This window comes from Falco naumanni (genome assembly GCF_017639655.2).
Source record: "Falco naumanni isolate bFalNau1 chromosome 6 unlocalized genomic scaffold, bFalNau1.pat SUPER_6_unloc_7, whole genome shotgun sequence".
NCBI lineage: Eukaryota > Metazoa > Chordata > Aves > Falconiformes > Falconidae > Falco > Falco naumanni.
This window is the reverse complement of record NW_024427330.1, coordinates 211-8,949: the sequence shown is the minus strand read 5'-3', so window position 1 is coordinate 8,949 and position 8,739 is coordinate 211. Positions and strand designations below refer to the sequence as shown.

The 8,739-nt window shown below is 40.7% G+C and overlaps 1 long non-coding RNA gene across 1 annotated transcript; it reads right to left on the bottom strand.

Moving 5' to 3' along the window:
• Positions 1-4,472: 4,472 nt before the first annotated feature.
• On the bottom strand, positions 4,473-8,526 carry LOC121081787. The gene is made up of 3 exons (XR_005825824.1): positions 8,217-8,526; positions 5,737-5,783; positions 4,473-4,482 (listed from the first exon to the last, which is right to left on the bottom strand). It is a non-coding gene; the product is annotated as an uncharacterized LOC121081787 (long non-coding RNA).
• Between the last annotated feature and the right edge of the window lie 213 nt (positions 8,527-8,739).

The window sequence follows — 8,739 nt, the reverse complement described above, 5'->3', positions numbered from 1 at the left end:
CTGACAACTCTCCTTTCCTGAAGCAGTGGCATACACCATTTCCCTGGTCTTCTTCCCGTTACTTCTGTACCTAAACGAGGCATCTTTCTTGGCATTTAGCCCCTAGCTCTTGCTAGACAGCTATTCTGACCCTAAATTTTCTGCCTGCACCCATCCATATTTACTTAGGGCTATTTTATACTCTTGCTCTTTAGAATCTGACATGGCTTTGAATTCCCATTCACTTCCTTCCTGAGCTTCAGGGGAGCAAAGACAATCTCATAGATCACTCGCCTCCTACGCTCTCAACTTGGATCTGTGCTGGGTAGTCTGTGCTTCCTTTCTGCACACAGGTTAAGGAAACAACAAATGCTCAACACTTCTTTCCTGAGCTGGAGGCAGCCTACCCATTTCCCAGTTCAGTCTATTCTATCGCACTGCTGTCTCATCTGCTGCCTATCCATCTTCTGCACAACCTACACGTTGTGATCAAATTGCCTTCTGTCTTCACAGTATGTCACAATACTCTGTACTGGCAGGAATTAAAGACTTGGAAACCTCTATGTATGAGAAATGGATGCTGCTCACAGCATGTTCTTAAACGTTTTTTAGGCAGCTTGTCTTGCAGTCATCCTTTAATTGCTCAAACACGTTGGCATATTTAAACCAATTCCCAGAGACAGGGTAATCCTGCTTTTTGAAGAAGCCTTATCTACCTGACTCGGTAGCATCTGGGCAAAGTTGCCGCCCTAGCAGCATTGCCTTCTCCTTTGACTTACCAGTAGCTGTGAACCTTTAACAAGTTGATTTCCACTGCTTTTGGACTTTGCCAGATGTGCACAACCATTGCTCTACCAGCCTATGCTACCTCCCTTTTTCCTACATGCCCACAATTCCTAACTAGCCACCGTCTGTTAATATTCCACTCATGTTATGCTGCCCTTAAGTCATAGCCCTGAGTAAAGCTCTATTTGTTCCTTTTCCCCCCAGCCTCCGCTTTCTGCATTCTTCTCTCATCTGGAGATAACCTGTCAATGATCTCATACAAGTCATTTATCTGTTGAGCAGTTCTTATCATCTTTTATATGAAACTAGAAATGTGCTTTTCTTCTCAGCTACACAACCCAGTCCAAATCAGCCATGTTTATACCAACCTCACGTATGTCTTTGCAGCTTCTTGAAACCTCGGGTCAGAGCTCCAGACACTCAAGCTATGCGTGTGGTGAACAAGCAAGAACACCAGCACCTGATGTAGTCAGATCACATCCTCTGTCAGTTACATTTTTCTGCTAGTGGGAATGTTACTATTCCAGCATTATCTTATGGTCTGATTAACATTTTATACTCTATAGCAGCTCTCACCCTAGGTTTTCAAAAGCATTTACAGTAGCAGTCAAGTCCCTCAAAGGTACACAATTTTATGGGTGAACTGTGCTACAGAGACACCCAATGACTACTTCGAATAGAGTCAGCCACGTGTGACACAGCCGATACTACAACTGAGAGATATCCTGTGGGCAGCAACCTATACTGTGCACCACCTAGCAGAAAATCCTGAAAATGTCCAGCTGTCAATTTCAGCTGTAATCCCATATGATGCTTGCTAGTTTACTGTTTACCAGACTTTAGAGGAAAGTAATCATGCCCATGTTTACCCATAACAGCAGAATTTCTTCTAAGAATCACAGACTATGGTTGTGCAGAAGGAATTACGTCTCAGAGGGAGATGTTGAAACAAAGATGCTAAATACATTAAGAACAAAACCTCTCTTCTCAGACGAGGCCTGTGAGAATAATAAGCCCAAGACCTGCTTAGCAAAGAAAAGCTGCTCTTACAGCACTGCAGGTATTTTACAACAGAAATAGGAATTCTGCAAAAAATACTGATGACTTCCATATGTTTCCTACAAATGTATGAGGAGCATACTATGTTTTTCATCCCCATCCACCAATGTCTTTAGATTTCAGCAGCAAATGATGCGCTTCCGTCCAGGTCTTCTCACGCCAGCTCTTTCTGCTATAGTCTAATTCAGCTCCACAGCCCCTGAAGCTGCTCATTAAGCACAATTCTGCCTTTCCCCTGTTCCATATTTATAAAGATGACCTTGAAACATTCTCTGAAAGTATGTCCTTTACGTGGGGAGAAAAAGCTTGCTGACCACCCCTTTCCACAGGGTTGTATCTGGAAGTGACCTGATCAGCTTGCTAGATAACATACAAAGAAGTGTGTAGCAGAATTATGCATAGGCCATAGCCACAGCAGGTCGTTCGTCCCAGTAGCAACAAGGTAGTAAGGTCATTCAGCAGTGACAATGTAATGACAATGTAACTCTAGCCTTTCTCCTTTTTTTTTCCTTCGTCTCTTACAGCTATTCCCCCAGTAATTAGCCTTAGACTATTTCGCAGAACACAGAACACATTCTCTATGGGCAACTTGGAATCCATCTCGTAGCAATTACACTAACGATGTTAAAAACTAAACGTGGCAAGTACCATGTAGGTGGCACCCTTCTTCTCTTGGCTGGTGGAGTTTCAGTACACTTGTACGGAAATTAATCCTGCTGTGCTTAACAGTGCAGTTGTGCCAAACAGCACGAAATAAAGGCTGATGGAACCCTGCCTGTGTGATCTTGCATGGCTCGGGACGACCGCCTCAGATGCGAGCTTGCTGAGTGCAACCTTTTACAAGCTTTCACCTCAAGACAACTAAGCAAGCCAGTCAACAAGATAGTGAGGGGAAAAAATAAATTTAAAAAAATCATCAAATACAAACAGAACTTTAACGAGTGAATTACCTTCTTCCCACTGTGCATGGAATATCAATTTTTCCCTGGTTCGTTCTTAGGAAGAGGAGCTGAATTTAACAGATTGAGTTTCACTCCCACGTCAAAGTTTTACACGCTTACAAGAGAAGCACTTTTCCATCCATAACCACACCTGGCTGACCACCTGCCACGAGCTGCACGCGCAGGATCTACCGTTCCAGTAAGGAAGGTGTTCTTATGAAAGGCACAGCTACAATTTAAAACCTTCAAGATTAGCTTTGATTAGCTTCAGATATGCACACAGTCCAGCTTGCTTCATTATAAAGTCTTAACCACTCGCTGCACTTACAATGCTGCTAACAATTTTCACCACTCTACAATGCACATTTCTGCAAGGCAGCGGCGATCAAGATGGGGCTCGTACTTGCATCATGGGATGTGGCAAAGCATACAGCTAACAAGTATGCCTCAGAACACACTAGTGCACAGATACAACCACACCAAGCATTCAGTGGCAGCCAAAGTACACACATACACGCTAAGGAAATGGGATGGGAAATACATTTCTGAGTGGAAAGCAAGTCACAGAACAGAATGGAGGCCAAACCACTTTGTCTAGAAAACTACAGCTATTTGCACTTCAATTTACTTTCTCTAGAAGGCGTATCTCTCTATTTTGAAGATTTCTTTAGGAAATGTCCAGTCACACCTTGGTGATCTCAAAGACGTCAAGTTAGTTCCCACTTCCACTCGAGAGGCAGCAGCTCCACATCCTCATGCCTTGTTCAGGCCAGTGAATACGGCATATTATCAGACTATCAGACTGCTCTTCAAAGCTCACTTTTAAATTCTTTTAGAAATAACAGGAAGCTTCACATTTGGAAGCCAAACTGAGACAAAAAAAATTCCAGACAAAAGATGCCTGGAAACAGACCTAAAGGATATTTAACACTAGAGCCCATGCACCTGCAACATGTAAGTTAATATTATTGGCAGCCGCAAAGCAAGCTAGGTGTACTACTGGTGAATGGAGGAGATACTCATACACAGTATTACAGGTTACATTATCAAGAGAGACTACAGCTTGCCTGTGATACTACAAAATGCTCACTGATGCCTAGAAACTAAACTTTGCAGGACACGTGCGTAGTTTACAGTGAATGCCGCCCCCAGCTGAAAGGCATTACCCTTCTTCTACACTTCAGTCCTAACAAGCCTGTAACATCAATACCTCAGAGTAAATCTAAGAAAAGCTCATCGCCACATCCACAGGTATCATTTGAAAGTTATTTCGAGGTCAATGCAACGCAGAAGGAATATCTCAATGTTTCAAGAGCCATCAGTCTTCATGGGGTAACCTTAACTAGCTGTGGATGAACTACTGGCTCCTTTCGTCCTATTATGAACCCTCTTTAAGGAAGGAAGAATTGGTTTGGTCACACTCGTCTCTCCTTAAAACATTTGTTTGTTTCGCTGCCCGCTTCCAGGGAAGCACAGGTGTGCTCAGCCAGGACGCCTGGCACAAATCCAGTTCAGCACTATTACTTGTGAAAAAGGAAGCAGAGTTTTACTAAAATAACGACTACCTTCTCCTCGGATAAGTGTTATCAAGCATCTCCAGCACTACTAAATGCCCAAAACCCAAAGCAGATCAGTTGCATCCCATGATGATGTGCCCGTTCATACCATCAGAACATACCATTTTTTGAAGTTCGTTGTCATGTTCGACTTTCAGTTACTAAAGAAAGAAATGTTATTAGTCAGGTCAGAGTACAACATAGCAATAAGGGTTATTCCTAGGGGTTGCTACAACAGAAGACTGACTTATTAAAAGAAATGCTGCAATGGTTGTGCTGTCTTCACAAGTGTAAAAACTACTCTGCTGCCCCCAAAAGACCTTTTTTTTTTTTTATTAAATGATTCTTGAAAGATTACTCAGATGAACAACTCTTACAAGTAGGAACCATGCTGCCTGCAGACAAATGTCATCAGTACTGGTTGCGGTTTTTAAAGCAGAAAATTGCAGTATTTCAAAGCATTTAAATATTTTACACCATTGTTTCCATAAATGCAATTCCTCCTTATTAACCATAGAACCATAGAACGGTTTGGGTTGGAAGGGACCTAAAAGGTCATGTAGTTCCACCCCTCCTGCCATGGGCAGGAGTAATGTCATAATCCTGATTTTTTAAAGTAAAATGCATTATCATTACATTTCCATAACTGTTCTGCTCTAAAGCATTGTTCTTTGCATTGGGAATTAAATTGGAAAAAAACCCTCCAAGTCCAATAATTAAGAAAAAGCACAAAAAAATGCAAAGTATCTCTCTGAATTCTCTAAGAACAGACAAAATGTAAACAGTACATTCCCCTGTGTTTTGCAACAAGTCTAGTTACTGGAACATAGAAAGACTTTTAGAATATAAGCTCAGATTCAGTTTTAATTATATCCTCTCCAAGCCTCAACAGAGCATACATGCTATGGGGATGGGAAAAAAAGGTATAGAAAAAATTTACCGCAGTATCCATTTGAAATGTTGAGAAATACTTCAGTGTATTCCCTGTTTTCACTGTAATACTCCAACTCCAAATGGAGGAAGCAGAATAGAGAGATCTGCTAAGATCACACTACACCATGCTTAATTTTCAAAAAAACCTGTTAAACTCATGAAAATAGCCACTTGCCACGTGGCATGTTTCTCAAATCCTAAGATACAAAGCATACAAACTACATCAATGGTGTCTGACCCAGACCATCTTGCTTCAGTTGAAAAACATTTAAAAAAGTGAATGTTAAGTGTGCAGCGGCCAAGCAACCTGAACTTCCTTATCAGTGTCAAGGGCAGCACCTCATGCTTAAGAGCAAGGGCGCAGGGCAACACAGAGCAAGCCGCAAATGCAGTGTTACTCACTTAAAGCATTTTATTCCAAGGTTTTGGCATCAATTACTGGGTTTGGGGTTTCTTCAGCTGTACTGAACAACTTGGCTTACCTGGAGGTGCACTGTGCTTGTATTCTAGCTTATGCTGTGGATTCTTCCTGCAAAGAAGAAAACAGTACAAGCTTGATTTGCCACCTTGTTCCACACTTAACAAGAACTCAGCAAGTTCCCAGAACTCCTTTGTATTTTGTGAATAATTTTAATTTCTTTTTTAAATAAAATTCTGTGACCAGTGCTTTACTGCAGTGTCTCAGCATATCAAATGTAGGGTGGAAAAAAAAAAAAAAAAGGGTTCAGTAAGAATTCCTCTTGTTTCGGCCTTTAATTAAAAAAAGAAAAAAAAAAAGCTGATCAAAACCAAGAGATGAGATAGTTGTAAGATGAGATGCATTTGTTCAGCATAATAAGAAGTGATCCAATTATTTACTCTCACTAGAAACGAAACCAGAACATGAACCTCTGGTGCATAAAGCACAATGCACGCCCAGTGCATCACAAGTCTCAGATACACAGGCAAAGCTTCAATATTCTGCAACATAAAGCTACAAATCAAATAGTTTGGGAAAATTATGGCTTGTCGCAAAGTAGTATCACAGGGAAAGGACATAGAAGGATTGTTAAGAGAGATTATTCATTTCTGCAATATGCTGCTGCAATCCAGAAAGTTCAACATACAAGTGTGTATGTCTTCTATTAAAAAACAGCATCAATGCAATGAAAAAAATAAAATCAAACTTACTCTGGGATCTGCAGTAAATGCTGCCCTCATTCAGGCTGTGATCCAGGTCACAACACGCTGATTTATCCCCCTCCACACACCCCCACCCCCCAAGCAGTTATCCAATGCTGTTCTAATATTTTAACTCGGTCCCACTTACATCGTGCTCATCTGTTGTGTTAGTGCATTAGAGGCTTTTCTCAAGGCTGCACGTTAAAATAGTTTCAGCTCAATTTACTGTTTTGCAGAAAATAATAAAAAAAAAATATCCAACTTTGGAAGAAAACTGGATCAGTTGTCATAATTTTTGCTTCTGAAAAGAATGAAAGCCCACTATTTAAGAATGACATACCACGTGACATTGCTTGAAACACAAGATTAATGTCTGTAACTGCAGAATTTTGGGGATATTTTACAAAACACCCTTCCTGTGAAGACCACCTTGTAAAACTAGTTAGTTATTTATTTTCTTATTCTTCAAAACCAGCATACTCTTCAGTAGAAATACCTTATTTTCATGTCAGATAACGTGACAAATTCACATACTTCAAGTTGATTTACAGTTTTATGGCTACTGCTGTCCCAAAGCACATGACATGTGCATTAGAAGGGATTGTTATCTGAATAAAAACATGCAAGTACACCTTTTTTTAAATACACTGTACCGAAACAAAAACAGTTGCCTAATTCAGTGTTTTGCAAGTATTGTCAGCATCAGAGCATTTGATCCCAACTCAAGGCATAGCACTTAGATAATTCAATTAGGTATTCAAGTAGTAGCCAGCAGATAAAGACAACAAAAATAACATGAAAACCCTTCAAATGACACCTGTTGCTTCTACCCCCAAAAGAATGAAACGCAGATTAAGAAAAGATCAACTAATGCAGCACAGGAGTTCTCTTACCTGCAAGGGGAGACAGTTTTAGTTCCGTTGTACTCCTGGAAAGCATGTCGGCAATTTCATGACCAGTATAAACCCAGATTTCTGCTCCCGAGATGAGAAATTCATCTCACAGATGTTTTTCAGATGAGAAATACTTCTGTGTTAGCTGAACGTAAGATGGATTTTTCCTAAAAGCTACCCTCATTTTCTTACATTTTGTGAAGAACACGCTCTTTAGGATCATCACACTTCCCAGGAGAGAGAGAAAATGTTTTTGCTCAAGCACAATCTTGAACAGCAGCTGTTCGTTTCAGTATGCCCCCACAGAAGGGCTGTTGCCTCAAAATATATCCTTTTGTCCATTGCACCAATTACAAAGCAGTCATGAAACTCTGCTAAATAGAAGTGTAAAACCTAGATGTTGAGAAACAAATGGAACAAAAGGATCTTTTGAATCAACAGTGGTTAAAAGAAGCAGCAGTCTGCCATGAACTGCATTTTCTTGCTGGTACCTAAATTATGCTTGCTTACACATCAAATACGGATTAAAACAGAGTGTTTGTACAAAACCTCAACAAATATTTTATCAATATCTAAACTAAAAGTTACATATCAGGAGCAACGCGTAACAATAACTTATTGTTTCTATACAAGAAGAACAGTTTACTGCATGTTGAAAAGTGAAAAAGTTTTGATTGTTGGGCCGCTGAATAGGTTTCAAAAGTCAAGTCTTCAGGTTCGCCGGCTGAAATCACAAAAAAAATTTTGCACAGACTTGGGTGCTTTAAAGGTAGAAGTCTGTCCACAGCAGATTTTGGAAGGCCACAGTCGAGGTTTAACATCACTATCCTATAGCCATTTTGCAACTCCAGGGGAGAACATTCTTAACCGGTAAAACAAGCAAAGCCATTTTGCACAGTGCTTCTTACCTGTAACAAGCCGTTCCATACGGACATTCAGGCCGGTTATCTTTGTTATCCTGAGTTACGATCTCGGTTTCATGATAGTCATCATCGTGAGGGTGACTGAACTGCTGAAAGTGAAGGGGATTCTTCCTGCAAAAGACAAAGATAGATCAAGAACCGACTATTCCATTTTTACGCAAGAAGTGGAGACAAGAAAGGTGTTACTGAATCAGTGACAACTCATTTTTCTGTGGTTACAGAAAGAGCAGCTTTTAACGTTTAACTTTATGCAGAATCTAAGACCTGCTTTCAGGGTAAGAGAAGAAAAGTTTTGTCTCAGCACAATGCCGCAGAGAGGTTAAAACACAGAATTCTCCTATTTGCCACCAGCTCCAAGTTTCAGACCTCCAACACATACACAATCTCCTGATGTAGTCATATAGCACTGAATCTCTACGAGCAGCTGGCTCCGTTAGGACTCCCTCTGGAGCTGTGCAAGTGCCACACAAACCTCTCGCAAAGTCTCAGCTCAAGCCGCAAGGATCAC